Genomic DNA, 19319 nt, shown 5'->3' with positions numbered 1-19319 from the left:
GATTTAGGGTAGGCCTCAAATTGAATGACTGGTGTCCTTAAAAAGATGAGGGGGATTTGACAGAGACAAAGGGAAGAAGGCCGTGTGAAGACAGCTGCTGAGAATGGCGTAACGCAGTCACCAGGCAAGGAACCATGGAAGCCAGCAGGAGTGGAAAGAGGCCAGGAAGGGTCTTCCCCTGAGACTCTGGAGGGAATGTGGCCCTCTTGACATGTTGATTTGGGACTTCTGGACTACTGAACTGTAATACAATACATTTCTGTTGTTTTAAAACCACCAGATTGCGGTAATTTCTTACAGAAGCCCTAGGAAGCTAAGCCACCAACCTTTATCTCACAGACTTGCCTGAAGCCAAGCCAGGACGATGTGGGGGAAGGAAGAACGCAGACGACAGACAGAACTCGGAACTCATGTCCAAAGGTGATGTTTCTTCCTTTCTGCCCACCCAACAGACTTGCACTGTGAACTCAAACCGAAATCAACCCAGGAAACTCACAGCACGAAATGCCAGCACTCTTCAGATACGTGTTACCAGTGTCTCAGAATATTCTTACCTATTCGAGAGTTTAGGCTGTGGGACTTAATTTTAGGATACTTAGCTGCACAATGTTAGAACTGCAGTGAAGATCATTTATTTTAGTGAGACTATGACAGCTTCAGGCTTTTTTCCCTTCCCTTTTTAAAAGGCAAATCCATCTTTAAAAAAAGAAAAATACTTATCATCCGTAATCCCACCACTAGAACATAATTATTTCTCATTTTCAAACGTCATTTCTCCATTCAAATAATTAATTTTCCTCTGCTCCTAACTAAGCAAAGTGATACTTCTTTTTTGGTTCACTTAACTAAACATTAACCCAGGAGTTGTTTGGTTTCCATCAAAGATACGTGAGACCAGCACTATAATTCTTCAAGAATATTTCCCTAAAGGAAACCAGCCATTAACTGTGACTTCCTTCAGGACATCACTTTAATTCTCATGGGAATAAATTCATTTTGCAAAGCACTTAAGACTTGATTGACCATTCTTAACCCCTGCATTTCAGAATTTTTATGAGTCTCAGAACGGTGAAAGACTAGCTCAGGATTAGATGTCTAGAGCTATTAAAAAGAGGACAATGAGATACAACAGAAAATAATCAAATTCTAAAACAAAGCCTACGAGATTCCCCTCTGCACCAAATCTGTCATTTAATACGTAACTTCTCTAACCTGGAGGTCATATACCTGGGAACCTCAACTATCTTTAGCAAGCATCAGAACCAAGCAATGTTTTTTGAGTGAAAACAAAAAATAATGATAGCAACTATTTACATAGTGCTTCCTGGACTGTTTGAAATGTTCTCACACATGAATTCACCTAATCCTCACAGCGACTGTGCAGTAGATGCTATTTCCCCCCATTTCACAGAGGAGGGAACTGAAGAACAGAGAGGGCAAATAACACATCCCAGTGGGCACAGGACACCAATGGCAGAGCTGCGATTCCACCAGGCTCTTTGGTCCCCAAGTCCATGCTGACTTCCTAGGCCATACAGAGCTCACACTCAGCTGAGGGTAGAATGCAGGGCTCCTCTGGCTTTAGAGAGTTTTAATTAGCCTATCAATCAGAAACAGCAAGGTAGAGTTGGTAGAGGAGCTACCAACTTTTAAGGTAGGCTAGATGAGGGTACAGCTCACATCCTGGTGGCCACCAGGGGAATAGAAAGCTATACAAACTACTGGCTGAGAACCCTGTATTAGTCTGTTCTCATGCTGCTAATGAAGACATACCCCAAGACTGGGTAATTTATAAAGGAAAGAAGTTTAATGGACTCACAGTTCCTCATGGTTGGGGAGGCCTCACAATCATGGTGGAAGGTGAATGAGAAGCAAAGTCACATCTTACGTGGCGCAGGGAAGAGAGCTTCTGCAGTGGAACTCCCATTTATAAAACCATCAGATCTCATGAGACTTCTCCACTGTCATGAGAACAGTATGGGGGAAACTGCCTCCATGATTCTGTTTTCTCCACCTGGCTCCGCCCTTGACACATGGGGATGATGACAATTCAACATGAGATTTGGGTGGGGACAGAGCCAAACCGTATCAAACCCCAAATCCAAAAATCTGAATGTAAAACACATCTGGTTCCAAGCATTTCGGATAAGGCTATTCCATCTGCAGCATAGAAAGAAGTCCTTGAATCCGGGGGAGTTAATATAGAAACCAAGTGTCCCTCTTAGCCAAGAATGCCCACAGCCATTTCCATAGCAGGAGGGGAAACGGCAATTGCTACATACAAGGCAAATGCTGGGCATGGTGCATACAAGACCTAGGTAGAGAGGATGCCTTGACCGAGATGGTATTCAAAATATTTAACAACTGCCACAGCCCGGACACTGACCAACCAGGATCCTCTGTGACTCTGCAGGTGGGGTTCCATTCACAAACAACTATTTGTTTCCTGGGGCAAATAGCCAAATGTCTTGCCTATTATCCCCATCCCATAGAAGATGGAACAGTCCCAGAGAAGTGAAAATTTGCCCAGAGAGACACAGCAAAAGGGCAGTGCCAGGGTTTCCATGTTTTATTATACGACGTTGCCCGTATTTATCAAGAAAATGTTCTTAGCTCATCCTGAGAACGCAGATCAGTGTTTAAAAACCTCAGAAAGATTCCCTCACAGATATGGTTCAAGTTAAAAATAAAGTTGGAAGAAGAATATTTTGTGACAAGTGAAAATCATATGAACTTCACATTTCAGTGTCCATAAATCCAGCTTTCTGGAGCCCAGCCAGCCTCATTTGTGCATATATTGTCCGTGGCAGCTTTTGCATCCCAAAAGCAGAATTGAGTGGTTGCGACAAAGACCATATGCGCCTGCAAAGCCAAAAATATTTACTTTCTGGCCGTTGGCTGAAAAAGTTTGCTTACCACTGATCCAGAACATTTACTTAGGAGAATCACTCTGTCGCTGACGATAAAAAATAAACAACACACTAATGTACTCATAAAACAATTTATAAACAACACAGTCATTATAATTGCTGCTAAATACTAACAAGCGGCTCTGTGCCAAGCATGGTTCGACCCCTGATGGATAACCTTCCTCTCATGAGACTGTGCGACTGTCTTTCCACTTGTGTTATCTCTATTATTTCTAGAAACATGGGATAAAACATCAGAAAAAAAAATCTCATCTTAAACCTACATCGTCTCTACACATTGTATGATTCCATAGGTAGACAGCTCAAAAAACAGGCAAAATTAATCCAGGCTGTTAGAAGCAATGACAGAGGTTACCTTTGTGAGCATTGCAGTAAACAGAAGGGAAGCAAGAAGGATGCAGGGTGGCATCACATTCCTGATCTGGGTGCAAATCTGGGCATGTTTTGCTCTAAGTGTATTCAGTTGGCGAAAACCCATTTTACTGCACATTTACAATTTTGTACTTTTTATGAAGTATGCATGCTTAAATGTCAGTAAAGTTTACATTAAAACATGGGCAACTTTCTTACATTTAGCAACACAAAAGCTGATGTGCTTGTCCTTGGATTGCTGAGATGCTGAGAACGTATGGAAGCCTGGAGGCGGAGCTCAAACATGGCTCAGTGTCTCCTGTGGGACCATGTGGCTCTCAGGCCTATGAGGAGAGCCAAAAGGGGCAGCCTGTTCCCATCCCAGCCAGCCCCCAGGGCCAGCCCTCCCAGCTTTGCAGAGCACTGCAAAGTCCCAGGGTCTCTGAGATCTGAGTCAGGAATGCTGCAGCAGACTGGCCTGCAGAAAGCGACCTCTTGACTCCCTAAGAATGTGGAGCTAGGGGAGTAATCCTGGTCACTCATGCTAATAAGGAAATGGAAACTTTAGCTTGAAAAACAGACCACTGGTACTCTACAAGTAAAGTATCAGCTGCAGGCAGCTTGCACTGTGAAAGTCTCATCGCAGTTATGAAGTTGAAAAGTTAAATTACTCAATAAAACATCTTGCTTCTGAGCTTTATAACTTTATTTTCCCTCCATTGCTTTCATCTATTTATAGAGAACTCCCTGCGCATAAGAAACCCTGATAGATGCCAAGACAGCTCCCCTGATCTTGAGGATCTCCAGTGTAGAGAGAGCGAGCGAGCCAAAGACAGAAAGTGACACCTGTACCAGGTCTTGAAGGACAGGGAGAAAGCACCAGGTGAAGGAAGGAGGGAAGTCCAATCTCCCCAATTTTTTTTAACCTATGGTGTATAATTCCTCTCTCTGCCTCCTTCAATCCACTGTCCTCACAATCAAATCTGATCACATAAAAATGCAAATACCATCACTCACTCCCTAAGTTGAAACACAGCAGGTCCCCCTAAACCATCTCCCTGGCCCTGCCTCTGCCTTCCAGGCTTAGCTCCCTGGTTTCAGTTCCAGTCACGAAGCCTTCTTTCAAGATCCCAGCAAGATGCTGCAGTGACTGCTTGATCCTGGAACCAGACTACCGGGGTTCAAATCCCACCACCCTACCAGCCACATGAGCTCAGGGATGCCCACTGGCCCACTGGCCTCTCGGTGCCTCAGTTTCCACATGTGTGCAGTGGGGATGGTAAAAGCACCTTCCCTGCAGTGTCGTATGAGGATGTGAAGAGGTAATCATGCCTCAGGAAGGCCATCCTTGACCCTGATCATCCTCTTTCCCACTACTTCAGGGCTCTTGTCACAAGGGTTAATTATGTAATTATGGCCATGATGACTAGTTTGATGTCTGTCTTCCTTACCAGTCTGTCCGATGGCAGGCAAAGCCACTTCTCTTGCATTCTGTTGTGCGCCAGCACCAAAGTGGGGGCTGTACTTAATAGGGAACGCACAGGTGCACCTGCTCCAGGCAGAAAGCGGCAGCCCCCTCAGACAAAGAGAGCCCCAACAGGCCACAGTTCACACAGAAGCACACATAGCCTCTTGCGAGTGCAGAGGTGAGAAGCAACGGTGGGCCTGGAAAGGATGCCCACAGTCAGTGCACAGAGGCCTGCCCGGCAAGCTGCACAGGGAGCCACCGGAAGGTTGAAACATGGGAACATGACCCACAGTGCAAGGGGGCCAGAGGGCGGCTGGGAGGAGGGATAAGACCAGAGACAGGTGGCCAGTTAGGACACTCCCACGACAGTCACAGATCTGGATGAAGAGGACAAGAACCACAGGCCCAGGATGCACTGTCTTCTACACTCAATGGTACACCATTCTACTTCATTCTACTTCTTTAGAATGCCTTGGCAGGGGGGCAGGTTTACTATTTTCTTTCTTATTTACACACCACTCAGAGGAAGGGGTAGTCTGTGCAAACCAAACCAGCCCCAGGTACATTCGCAGCCTTACACATGTTTTGTTCTTGCTGACCACATGGTTTTAAGGCTTGCTGAGACCACCATGCCCAGAAGGTGCACTTCCTGAACCATCATCATTTTCGGGCAGTGAATATAAACAGAAAGACTCGCTCATGCTACATTCCCCTTCCCCTTTATCCTTCGCTAAGGACTTGAGGCTCCCTGGAGATGGATGGTTTCCAAGGACAAACCCACGTGGACATGACCATGTACAGAAGCCTGAGCCAACCTGCTGGGCCCTACCTGTGCAGGTGAGGTGTCTTTCCAGAGTGCTAGCCTAAGTGGATGCCCCGACCCTGGGACAAGATGAAAGGCAAACGTTAAAGGGAGACAATGAGGGTTTTTTTGTTTTATTTTCGAGACAGGGTTTTACCATATTGGTCAGGCTGGTCTCAAACCCCTGACCTCACGATCTACCCACTTCAGCCTCCCAAGGTGCTAGGATTACAGGTGTGAGCCACCGTGCCTGACCTGTTTTATTTTTTTAACTCAGTCTCTTGCTAGCTGGCTCAGGAAGGGAAACACAGCTTCTGGATCTGGCATTTCAAAGGGGGCTGAGGAGGAGCTGCTAGAGAAAGGTTAAAGAAAGAGCTCACGGGGTAGAGGGGGCGCATGACACAAACCCTGCACTCCGGCTGGTCCATGGCACAGAGCAGGTGTGCGGCAGCTTCTGAGGGGGTGTCAGGGTGATGGGGGTAGGAAGCTAAGTGCACAGGATTGAAAACGATGACTCATGCGGCATCTGGAAACGGGCTAGGAACAGCCTTACCCTCCGCCCTGTCCTCATCCAGTGTCACTCTCTGATCTAAGGATAATGTGGTGGGGCCTCTGATTAAGGTGAAGCATAAGCTCATGCTGTGGACCTCTCCTTTAGCTCTAGATACACGAACACAATAAAAAAGAAAAGAAGGAAATGTATTTTTAAAAAGATGTAGTTCACTCCCATACAAACTACACAACACCCTGGGCTGGAAACAAAGCAGATCCCCAAGCTGTAACCAGGGCCAAAGTGCAGGCCAGCTGAGCTCGAGGTCTGGAACAGGCCAGGGGCTGAGCCCTTTCAGCACCTGCAGGAAAACAGACTAAAGGTGGCCTGAGTCAGGAGAGCCAGAAGTCACGGTGGCAACCTGGCTACTATGGAGGACTCATCTCAAGGGATTCCCTTTTCCAGGCCTCAGTCCACAACCCTCATTGCTCAGAAACACCATCTGCTTACTCTACTCTGGAAAGGGAGCTTGCACCTCTCAGGCCAAAACCAGGAGTGGACGTCAGAGTAGAAATTCGGCGTTGACCAGTGTGAGCGAGGGATGCAAAGATTCCCCCCTCTGGACTCTCACAGAAGACCAGGTGTCCCTTCTGGGTGCTCCCTAGCCTACAAGCCTATTTATTCCACCATCTTTTAACTCCTTTGACCAAACACCACTGTGATCAAAAGTGCATCACAGGGCCAGGCACAGTGGCTCACGTCTGTAATCCCAGCACTCTGGGAGGCGGAGGCAGGAAGATCATTTGAGCCCAGAAGTTTGCGACCAGCCTGGGCAACATGGCCAAACCCCATCTCTACCAAAAATACAAAAATTATCTGGGTGTGATGGTATCTGTCTGTAGTGCCAGCAACTTGGGAGACTGGGGTGGGAGGATCACCTGAGCCCAGGAGGCAGAGGCTGCAGTGAGCCAAGATCATACCACTGTACTCCAGCCTGGGTGAAGGAGCAAGACCCTCTCTCAAAAAAAAAAAAAAAAAAAAAAAAAAAAAAGTACATCACCATTTTCCATAGAGAAAACAAGAGTTTGAGAACAGAAATGAGAGGCAGTTAACACATAAATCCTCCCTAAGCCCTTTCTAAATGAAAAGAACTGCATGAATGCTCCTCACTCAGGAGACAGGAACGGGCTACAGCTGCTGACCATGTGTGTGCTCCCCACTGAACCCACTAATTTATATATGACTAGCTGAGCCATCAGATAAAGTGAAATTTCAAGCCTGGTCAAGTCATACACGGCCATCAAATTTCTCTTGTCCTGCAAACAGCAGAAATAAAATTTCAGCATGAAAAAAGTCCTCAAGCACCTTGCAAAAATCAATAGGAAGCAAATTACATGCTGCAGTAAAGAGCCATTGGCTCTGGCATTTCGAAAGACATTTATTTCAAATTATAGACTGGTCCAGAATTATCAAGCTCTTTCTTCACCTTAATGGGCTCTATAGTGTGGGCTTAACTCTGTCTCACGCTTTAAATTAATTTCAAGAGGCCAACACCCAAGCTTCTTCACGCTTTGTCAGTCACCATGGAAGCTGGTGCTATCACTGTGGAATAAATCTCCTTTTCCTTCATCTTCCTATGCATATATCCTTCTGTAGAGATATAGCAACCGTGCACATAAAATTTGGTATCCTTATATTTAAAACACTGTGTTGTAATCAGCTGTTTTATGACAGTCTTCACAGCCTCCATTTAAAATTTATTTTGCGTTTATTCCAATTAGATGAATATTTGTTTCTAAGTTTTATGTGCTAATACTAACACTATAACCATCATCTGGCCTGGTGCAGTGGCTCACGTGGATAATCCCAGCACTTTGGGAGGCCAAGGTGGACGGATCATGACATCAAAAGACTGAAACCATCCCGGCCAACATGGTGAAACCCATCTCTACTAAAAGTACAAAAATTAGCCAGGTGTGGTGGCATGCACCTGTAATCCCAACTACTTGGGAGGCTGAGGCAGGAGAATCACTCGAACCCAGGAGGCGGAGGTTGCAGTGAGCCGAGATTGTGCTACTGCACTCCAGCCTGGGTGACAGAGTGAGACTCCATCTCAATTAAAAAAAAAAAAGAGTATCATCTCACATGGGTGCTGGTTTACTCTATCCAGACACTGCCCTTAGATGTTACTCCATTCAGTCTTCACAGCAATGCATAAGGTGGTTAACAGGCAATGTTTACAAGTAGTCCCTTTATGTGTGGTTTTGCTTTCCAGTTTCAATTACCTGTGGTCAAACTCAGTCTGAATATATTAAAAGGAAAATTCCAGAAGTAAACAATTCATAAGTTTTATTTTATCTTTTTTGAGACAGAGTTTTGCTCTTGTTGCTCAGGCTGGAGTGTAATGATGCGTTCTCGGCTCACTGCAACCTCCACCTCCTGGGTTCAAGTGATTCTCCTGCCTCAGCCTCCCAAGTAGCTGGGATTACAGGCATGCGCCACCACGCCTGGCTAATTTTTGCATTTTTAGTAGAGACGGGGTTTCACTATGTTGGCCAGACTGGTCTCCTGACCTCAGGTGATCCGCCCACCTAGGCCTCCCAAAGTGCTAGGATTACAGGTATGAGCTACTGTACCTGGCCAAACTAATTTATCTGTTAGAGATGGGAGTCTCACTGTGTTACCCAGGCTGGTCTCAAAGTCTTTGGTTTCAAGTGATCCTCTCACCTCAGCCTCCCAAGTAGCTGAGAATATAGGCATGTGCTCCTGTGCCCAGTGAGGTCATTTTTCTAGGTGTTTATTTACAGGTTGTATTTCATCTTTTGAAAACATGGAATATTTTTATGAATTCAGTGTATATTCTGGTGGGTAAATGTGGCACTTCAAAATGAAAAATCATACTTAGGAAGCTACACGTAGCTTGTTAAAAACAACAACACAGCATAAAGTCAACGAATAATGTTACGCTTTGTTATAAATGATTGTCAACATCATTATAACAACCTTTTCCCTGAATTTTGGGTGATCTTATATTTTTCATTCTTTTTGATGCTGTTAGAACTTCGGGTAATGAGCATGCAGTATCTTTATAATTAGAAAATAGACACTTTTCCAACTGAGCCTAAAAAAGATGGTTGCATTTAGGTACTCCTTTTCTCTTTTGTATTCTACTTGATATGAATGACCCACGTCTTCCTGATTTCAGCAGAAAACGAACAGATAACAAGTTTTGGGGGTGTAATTCAGTCATGGAGGTTTTAAAATTGGCCTCTATCTGTTGCTCATAGTGCAGTAGGCAGGCAAGCTGGAATCACTTGTAAGAAAAACTCCTTTATCTCCCGTTTTCATTCTTACAATGAAAAGGCATTTCAGGAGTGTGGGCTTAGCTGCTCACGACAAGCCCCTTTTATCCACTGACAACTGCTGAACTCACCTTGAGACAGGAGCTGCTTTCTATTTTGGTTTGTCCATAATTTTATTATTATTTCCCAGAGTTTATCTTATGAGCTCAGCCCAAGAACCACACATTTCTATGTAAAATGTCATGAGAGGAGGGATTCATTAAAAAATTCCTCTGTAGACAGAAGGGAGCTCTTACAAACTCACAAAAACAAACACATACTTTGAAAAGTTCGCAAGCCGGCAGTTCTTGGAATCCTTTCAGAAACGGCGGCAGGGCGGGGCGGGGGAGGTAGCTCTCCGTATTTGGCAGTAAGGGCCTCCCCAACTCCCATATCACTGTTCTGTATTTTTTATTGAAATTTACTCAAAAAGGGAGAGATAATTATCTCATACTACAGCAAAAACTAGTTTTTAAAAGCATATAACATTTTAAAATACTTTAGTCAAAAAAGTCTCGGGGCCAGGTGCGGTGGCTCGTGACCTAGCACTTTAGGAAGCCAAGGTGGGAGGATCGCTTCGGCCCAGGAGTTTGAGACCAGCCTGGGCAACACGGCAAGATTCCACCTCTATAAAAAAATCAAAAAGTTATCCAGGCCTGGTGTTGTGCACCTCTAGCCCCAGGTGGGACTACAGGCACACAGGATGGGTGGGAGGGTCTTTTAAGCCAAGGAGATTAAGGCTGCAGTGAGCTGTGACTGCACCACTGTACTCCAGCCTGGGTGACAGAGAGAGACTCTGTCTCAAAAAAAAAAAAAAAAAAAAAGTCTCAGGAAGGTCTCAGTGGTTAAGAGGTTAACGTTTCTGGAAAGGTGGTTCATCTTGGATATTTTCTGTTACTGATATTCTTTTTTTTTTTTTTTTTCCCTTCCTGAAACGGAGTCTTGCTCTATAGCCCAGGATGGAGTGTAATGGTGCAATCTTGGCTCATTGCAACCTCTGCCTCCCGGGTTCAAGCTATTCTCCTGCCTCTGCCTCCTGAGTAGCTGGGATTACAGGCGTATGCCACCACAGCCAACTAATTTTTGTATTTTTAGTAAAGATGGGGTTTCGCCATGTCTGCCAGGCTGGTCCTGAACTCCTGATGTCAGGGGATCTGCCCACCTCGGTCTTCCAAAGTTCTGGGATTACAGGCGTGAGCCACTGTGCCCAGCCTGATACTCTTTGCAGCCTCTCAAAGTACAATACTCATTCTGGAAACTATAAATTCAATCAAAGCTTAATCTATCAGCATCTAGAGATATTAGGCACTTACCTTGCCTAGGATCACAGCATCAGACACCACAGCCCCTGAATCCCACCTCTGTCAGCTAAGTGAACAGACAGCATCCCAATTATAAGGAGTGGCCTATCAGACAGAATTGTGTGCAGTGGCACATCAGATGGAACGTCAACATAATATAACCACACACAGAACATTCCCTGCACCATCACGCAGAGTGATGGTTACGTGGCTTTCCATGGCATCCAACAGGCTTTTCATTTCAACAGCAAAACACTCAGTGGCAAGATCTACCACCGCTTTTTCTACCCCCTCCACGCTCACTCCCGCTTAAGAGTGGTCTTTTTTGAGACCTACAGACCCAGAATTCGTGAAAGGTTTTATTTGCAAGAGTATATGTCTATGTCAAACAAAAGTTTTTAAGCCACTTGCCTAGATCAATAGTTTGTTTTCTGAAAAAAGCAATTTCTAAAACATTCATTGAGGAAGGTTGTTCAATCAAATAAGTTTATTGAAACACAAATTTTTTTCTCTTTCTCAGTTAAGTACATAGCATTTTTTCCTGATCAATTAATTTGACTAAAGGCGCCAGCAAATTAACTTTTCCTTCCATGAAGGAGAACGCTGCAAATTTTAATGATAATAAGAGTTAAAATGATTAAGCAGTGTCAAACTTATTCCTAATGTGGCATGTTGTAATTTGTTAAAAGGCAAATCATGAAATTTCAACATATTTGTATATACCGACAAGAATTACTTTTGAAATATGGGTTAAAAACTGATAATTTCCTGAACCAGCGTCTCTCCTGTATATTCAGCCATCCAACATGGTCAGTTAATAACATGAAACACAGAAATAAGTACACGAGTTGTAACAAGATGAATGGGAAAACACTACACATTACGATTTCTCCAGAATTCCTCCATTCCGTTGGTTATTTTTTCACTGAAGTTTTGTTGTTTTCACATCTTCATGTCTACAGACATTCAGTACAAAATTTAAGAAGTTTATGTAAACATGATGAGAACCCCTCTGGAATGTGTGCTTTATGCAAGCGGATTTTTGACCCTGCAGTTACAATTTACAAACAGTGCTCACAGATATTATCTTGCCTTATCTTCACAGCAACCTTAGAGGTGGGTGGATACGATTTCCATATGTAGCTTTAATATTATTTTGGGGGAAGTTACCCACAGAGAATGGCCGAGTGACATGCCCCAGGTCAGGACTGGAAGCTGTAATTAGAACCCAGGACTCTTGGCTTTGGGCCCAGAGAACAGCCCACCAGATTATGCTGCCAATCTGCTAATGGAAATTTAATTCCCACAATTTGGGTTGAGAAGTTTACAGCTATTTAAATACACAGTTCCAGACGAGCACAGTTATATCAAGACATTACATACAATTTTAATAGGAAAACTGCCAAAACTAGTAAGGCATGGCAGAAAAGCCCCAAAAAGAGCTCAGGCAGAGTCTTTCACACCCTAAGAAAGTGATTTAGCAATATCACGATCTCACTCTCTACTCACTGGCACCTTCTCCTCCTCTCCCATGCTTCGCAGGCATCAGAAACACTAGCAACAGGCTGCACAGTAGCTTGGGTGTTTGAAGGCATTGCTTTTAAAAATTTTTTTAGAAATTTTAAAGTGTTTTATTTTTTCTATTGATATATCATGGTTGTACACATTGAAAGCATTTCTAAAATAAGCACTTTTTATTAGATTTAACATACATTTTTTGCATGCACAAGTCATAACGTGCTGCCTGATGGATTCTCACAACATAATCTCGCCTGTGTATCCACAGACCCATCCATCATCAGAACGGAACGAGAGCCTCAGAAGTCCCCCTGTGCCTGTTCCAGTCACTCTTCTCCCAGCCAGAAGTGGTTATCTCGACCCCTAGGAACTACAGATAAGTATTGTTTCTTTTTGAGCTTTATATACAGAAAACATAACTCTGTGCCTGGGTTCTTTCTCTCAGTATTACGCTGCCAAGAATCCCACTTTTGTTGCACATAATAGGAGTTTCATTTGGGGCTGTACAGTCCCCCATGATAGTATTATACAAAAAATCCATTCCACATGTGAGGAACATCTGAGTTGTTTCCAGATTAAGGCAATTATGAGTAATACTGCTGTCAACATTTGAGGCATGACTTTTGGTGTACACATGCACGTTTCTTTTGGGTATCCACTCGGGAGAAGAATTGCTGTGTGATGGGAGTGTGTATTCAGCTTTAGTCAATACTGACAGTTTTCTAAAGTGGTTATAGCAATTTGCACACCAGTAGCATGTCCTTACCAACACTTAGTACTGTGGTCTTTTTTATTTTATTCTACGACTGCTGGTAACACACACTGCAGTTTTAATTTGCATTCCCTTGATGGGCTGGGTTGAACACTTTATGTTTATTGTCCATTTTTATACCCTCTTTCAGGAAGTTTACAAATCTCCCCCCACCCCGCCCCATTTTTCTACTGGATTGTTTCTTTCTTACTGATCTGTAGGAGGAGTTTTTTTGGGTTTTGGTTTTTTTTTTGAGATGGCGTTTTGCTTTTCTTGCCCAGGCTGGAGTACAATGGCACAGTCTTGGCTCACCTCCACCTTCACCTCCTGGGTTCAAGTGATTGTCCTGTCTCAGCCTTCCACGTAGCTAGGACTACAGGTGCCCACCACCATGCTCAGCTAATCTTTGTAGTTTTAGTAGAGACAGGATTTTGCCATGTTAGCCAGGCTGGTCTCGAACTCCTGACCTCAGGCAATCAACCTGCCTTGGCCTCCCAAAGGGCTGGGATTGCAGCTGTGAGCCACCATGCCTGACCTTCTTTTATTTTTAAACTTCAGGACACAAGCCCCTTAATAGGTATAAGTTTAGCAAATATCTTCCCGAAATATCAGTCTTTCATTCTTTAATGTTTTAATGAACAAAACCGCCAAATTTTAATTATGATCCAATATATTAATCTTTTCCTTTATGGTTAGTGCTATTTACATCCTGTTTAAGAAATGACTTTGTACCTCAACTTCATAAACGTGTTCTCCATCTGTCATTTTCTACAACATTTTTATTGCTTTACAATTAGGCCTACTACTTATCTGTAATTGGTTTTTGTGTAGAGTGTTACTTGTGGTTAAGATTTTTTAAATGTAGATCCCATTGACTAGCCTCATTTATTTAAAAACTACTGCTTGGCAATTGAAGGCTTAGCTTTAAGATGAAAAAGATGCCCTTAAAAAGGTACCCAGACAAAAATTTCCAAAGGCCTTAAGTTTTCAGTCTTTGATTTACCTACGTATCCTTGCCTAACTCTGTTAGGAATACGGAAGTGTAAGCCCAAAGATGAAAGGCTTTGTTCTCAATTTCATCACTTCATTGACTCCCACAAAATTATCCTTTTTCCTGACTGGTAAGCTGTAGAAAGTGGAACATCAGGAAATGATTTGTAAATCATCTCAAAATTAAATGATTATAATGTCATTTTATGCCACAAGGAACTGTTTATGTACTTCTCAAATCCCATTTTTAAAATTTCATTTTAAAAACATCCCTACTTCATTAGCTCCACACCAGCTATACCAATGAGCTTTCCATGGCAACACCAGTGAGTACACTGATGACAGCTGGTTTCTGTAGGGCCAGCCTTCCTGGCCTCCAATACCCTGCTGAACAACAAGCGGATGACCCAGCACCAGGACTTAAGCTTCCTAAACTGGGAATTCCTACTCACCAGCACCCAACAGCAGCTCCCAGAACAAGCTGATGAAAAACGTAGACTCTGTGAGTCTACTTTTTTTTTTTGAGATACAGTCTTGCTCTGTTGCCCAGGCTAGAGTGCAGTGGTGCCATCTCAGCTCACTGCAACCTCTGCCTTCAAACAATTCTCATGCCTCAGCCTCCCAAGCAGCTGGGATTACAGGTGTGTGTCACCATGCCTGTCTACTTTTTGTAATTTTACTAGAAACGGGGTTTCATTGTGTTGGCCAGGCTGGTCTCGAACTCCTAACCTCAAGTGATCTGCCTGCCTCGGCCTCCTAAAGTTCTGGGATTACAGGCATGAGTCACCATGCCAGGCCTCGGCTGGTCTATTATTTAAGAATAGTCCAATGTATTAACATTTTCCTTGGTGCACAGATGTTGGAAGAAATACCACTGTTGGGCATTTTCCCTGACGCTTAGTGCTTTTTATAATCTGTTTAAGAAGTTTTCCAGGAAACACATACAAATATCGTACATTATCTCATTTCCCCATCCACTGGCTCACAAAGATCTTGGTTGTATCACAGTCATGGCATGAACTCAGGTTTTTTTATTTCTTCCCATCTGATTTTCACTTATAGGAATTTTTCAAATACTTCTTAAACCTAATATGGATATTTTCCTAAACACAGAGTACCCTGGCATCAAATTTCTCAAGTGTCTGGCTCCAGGTGGAATTTTCTGCCTCTCTGTGATGTTGGCAGGGCTTTTTTATTTCCATGAAACCTTGAGGTAACAGAGGGGAGGGAGGAGAGAGCAAACAGTGACATCCCAGACTGGGAAAGGGGAGGAATGGTGGAAACTGAGACCAAAACACTAAAAACTGCTGAGTCCATTTTCTTTCCCACTGGGAATTCAGGCAACAGCATCCAGGGCTGGTGCAAGGCATGGCCTGGGAGACAGGCCTGCCTGTGTCCTGGCAGGATCTCCTGCTTAAGGGGCTATGCCTGCTTCATTAACAGCCATGGTTTAGCAACAACCCGCCAGCAGGGGTCAGTCTCGGTCGCCACACAGAAGCCAGGAGGCCCTCTCCAGCTACAAAGCCACGTTCTGGAACATTCCAGAAGTTGTTCGGTGCCACTGCACAACACCCTGCTTGTCTTATCTCATCACCTCAGCGCCTGTTTCCTATTTTTTCAAGATTACATTTCACACTTAGAGGAATTAATTGCCTTATATTCCTGTGGCTGTTTTCCATACTGAGCTAAATAATGACGCCAAGTTTCCCATCATGCGTAAAACCTCCTTTTCCCTTGATTTTTCTTATGGTAGCATAAAGGTCGACCTTTTCCATATTTTAAAATTAAGAAAAGGATGCATTCTTACTGGCGGTGGAAAATGTCCAAACGTTACATAATGTGACAATTATATTTTCTAATATTCCCATTGAGGATTTCATTTTCTATGTGGTAAATTTCCTTTTTCTCTCTAAATTACAAAACACCCTTTCCTTAAGCATCTTCCCCCAAACATCCCCTCTCAAAGTCCCTGGGAGGCTGGCAAGGGGCTCATGGCCAATACTGCCTAACCCTGAGCTCTCCTTGGACTTACTCGGAGGCTGTGTCCCAAACACTGAACAGTAGGGGCACCTGCATTGAGACCAGGAATGCAAATCAGATGTCAAAAAGGAGTAGAATGAAGAATCTATTTCTACTTTGAATTTGAGGGTGGCTCTTTTTTAAGACACACTACTGAATTAACAAACAGTCTGGTCTAATAAATGATTACATTTCATGCTGGTAGGTTACGACTATACTTAGTAGGTTACCTTTTCCTGGAAAAAAAAAAAATTCCCATTGATCTAAGGCCCATGAAATACAACATGCAGGAGGGCACAAGTTCTCATTACCCAAAGCGGGGAAAATCTTTGCAAAAAAACAGTTCTTCACAATGCCTGTCTTCTAACAAGTCTTTCTTACTGTTATTTTAAAGTGTGCTCAACTAAAAGTATATTCTCTGCTTCTTTCTCCCTAAAACACAGAAACTATTTCTAAAGCAAATGGCATTCATCTTCTTTCCACTTCTGCACTGATAAAACCTCAAAAGAAATAAAGTAAGGGAACTTTGAGACGAGCAACAGAGCCCATCTGCCCCTTCCCTGGGACTGGGCAGGGTCACTCTGAAAGAAGGAATCCAGGCATCATCAACAGATCTGAAAGGGGCCACAGAAGGAGTGTGTTCAACAGTGTATCTTAGCCCAAGGGTACTAACAGGGGGTCCAGGAAGACAAGGTACCCAAGGATTCTGCATAACCCACCTATCCTTCCTATCCCTTGCAGCTACAACAATCCATCTAAAATTTAAATCTCCAACATCTTCAGGGCTAGTCACAAACAGCTGGCAGGTGCCACCCCCATCCTGCATTTTAGCACTTAATTCTAATAGGCCAGATAACCTCATTGCAGGCAAGACACTTGAGGACTAGGGCTGTGGTAGGCAAGTCTGATTTCCCAGGGTAGTCAACAGACTCAAAAAGAGCATTAAAATGAATATACATAGTGGGTAGATCAATGGGCTACAGGCAAGGCCTTTATAGAAAATGGTAAACAGGTTCCGAGTGTGTCTACATCTTGCCAAGTCATCTACCAAGGCAGGAGAGCACACAGGGATTTGGACCAGAGAGAGGTAATACCTGTGCATTCCATTAGTACATTTCTTTTAGCATCAGCTCTCACCAGACTTCAACCTGCACAGATGTTGGAAGAAATACCACCGCTGGGCAGAAAAAGGGACCTCCTATGCCAAAAAGAGGCCACGCATCCTGAAACTGCTACTGATTCGTAGCCCTGGCTTCCTGCTAGAGCAACTTCGTTTTATACAGAAAGTCCCACATTATAATTATGGAGCTACAATTCACATTTTGCTTTAAGGCTTTTATAGCCAGAGCTGGGATTAAAATTCAGCAAGAGGCTAGGTGGGTTAGAAAACAGATACCCCGCTGGGGAATGCTGGTTGAGAAAGGGAAAGGTCAAGAAATGTAAATGGAGAAGGTACAATGCAAATTGAACTTCAGAGCTGCTCTCCCCGGCTCTGCGTGCCCTTGGGAGCTGTAAGAACTGGGCAGGGAAGACAGGAATCCCAAAGCTGCAGTGCTCCAGGAAGGGATGCCGGCTGGGTAGGAATCACTTCCGGAGTACCCATTCTGACCCCAAGTTGCACAAGCAGCACTCTACGAGAGGAATTACTTAGTCCCATTTTACGGATAGGAAACCAAGGCTTAATGGGTAGGGAACTGCCAAAAGTCACACCCGTAATTAGTGTTGGGACCACAAAGAGAACCGGAGTATTTCTATCCTAAGGCCCCCTTTTTCTTTCCTGAGGCACTGGTCTTTTAAAAAGAGAAGTCCTACCGTGGAGAAAACCCGCCAAAGTACTTTAATGATATTCAAATCTAATGTACTAAAACCCACAAAGTCATAGACTTTCTTTCAATCACCGAATTATCTAAAGTGATTCAACAGTGCTTGGCACATAGCAGGTGCCTGAGAAACCTCAGCTGAATAACATCCTTAATGCGGCACCGTGGACAAAAGCCAAGCATTCCTCTTTCCTCCAGTAGCACTGCCCAACAGAAACATGATGGGAGCTTTTGGTAATTTACAGTTTTCTAGTAGTCTCATTAAAAAATTACAAAGAGGCTGGGTGTGGTGGCCACGCCTATAATCCCAGCACTCTGGGATGTCGGGGCAGGCAGACCACCTGAGGTCAGGAGTTCAAGACCGGCCCGACCAACAAGGTAAAATCTCATCTCTACTAAAAATACAAAAATCAGCCAGGTCTGGTGGTGGGTCCCTGTAATCCCAGCTACTTGGGAGGCTGAGGCAGGAGAATCGCTTGAACCCGGGAGGCAGAGGCTGCATTGAGCCGAGATGGCGCCATTGCACTCCAGCCTGGGCAACAGAGCAAGACTCTGTCAAAATATATATATATATATTAAAAAGAAACAAGTTCAATAATTTCAAAATGTTTTATATAATCCAACATATCTAATCCTTTCTATACATGACTGTTGTAAGAAATTATTAGATATTTTACACTCTTGTTTATACTAAGTCTGAAATCCAGTGTGCATCTGCACAGAAAGTACAAACATCTCCATTTGGACCAGCCTCATTTCAACTGTTCAACAGCCTCATAGAGCCTATTGCTCCTGGAGTGAACCATATGGCTCAGCACTGTCTGGATTACTCAGGCACTAAGTCAACAGGAGAAAAAGAATGATATTTTTTATGGCCCTTCCCACCTTGTCACATCAAGGTCAAACTTAGAGAAAACTGAAATCTTAAAAGAGCACAGGACTTGGAAGCAACCAAGATGCCCTTGAACAGGTGAATGGATAAACCAGGTTACACCCAGATGATGGAATATTATTTAGCACTAAAAAGAAATGAGCTACCAAACCAAGAAAAGGCTTGGAGGAGACTAAAGTGCGTATTACGAAGTGAAAGAAGCCAATCTGAACAGGCTACATACTGCAGGACTTCAACTATATGACATTCCAGAAAAGGCAAAACTGTGGAGGCAACAGAAGGAACAGCGGTTGATGGGAGAGAGGGAAGAACAGGTGGAGCACAGAGGATTTTTAGGGCAGTGAAGATCGTCTGTATGACACTATAATGGGGAATATGGGCCATGACACATTTGTCCAAATCCATAGACTATACACCGCCAAGGTTGAACCGTAATGTAGACTATAGACTTTTGCTAATAATATTGCATCCGTTGGAAGAAATGTACCACACTAACGCAAGATGTGAATAAGCAAGGGAAACTGTTGAGGGGAGGGGCAGGTATCAGGGAACACTGTACTTTCCACTCCATTTTCCTAGAACCCTAAAACAATGGCTCTAAAATATATATATTTTTGAAAAAGTAAAAGCAAACAGGATGAAATAG

At 43.7% G+C, this 19319-nt stretch overlaps 1 protein-coding gene across 2 annotated transcripts in view; it reads right to left on the bottom strand.

The window, feature by feature from the left end:
- PRKCA (protein kinase C alpha) overlaps positions 1 to 19319 on the bottom strand; it is a 492002-nt gene that overhangs the window by 212695 nt on the left and 259988 nt on the right. The window lies entirely within an intron of this gene.

This window comes from Sapajus apella, unplaced genomic scaffold, assembly GCF_009761245.1.
Source record: "Sapajus apella isolate SASKATOON/1434 unplaced genomic scaffold, GSC_monkey_1.0 scaffold48, whole genome shotgun sequence".
Classification (NCBI taxonomy): Eukaryota; Metazoa; Chordata; class Mammalia; order Primates; family Cebidae; genus Sapajus; species Sapajus apella.
This window is presented reverse-complemented; position numbering and strand designations above follow the sequence as displayed.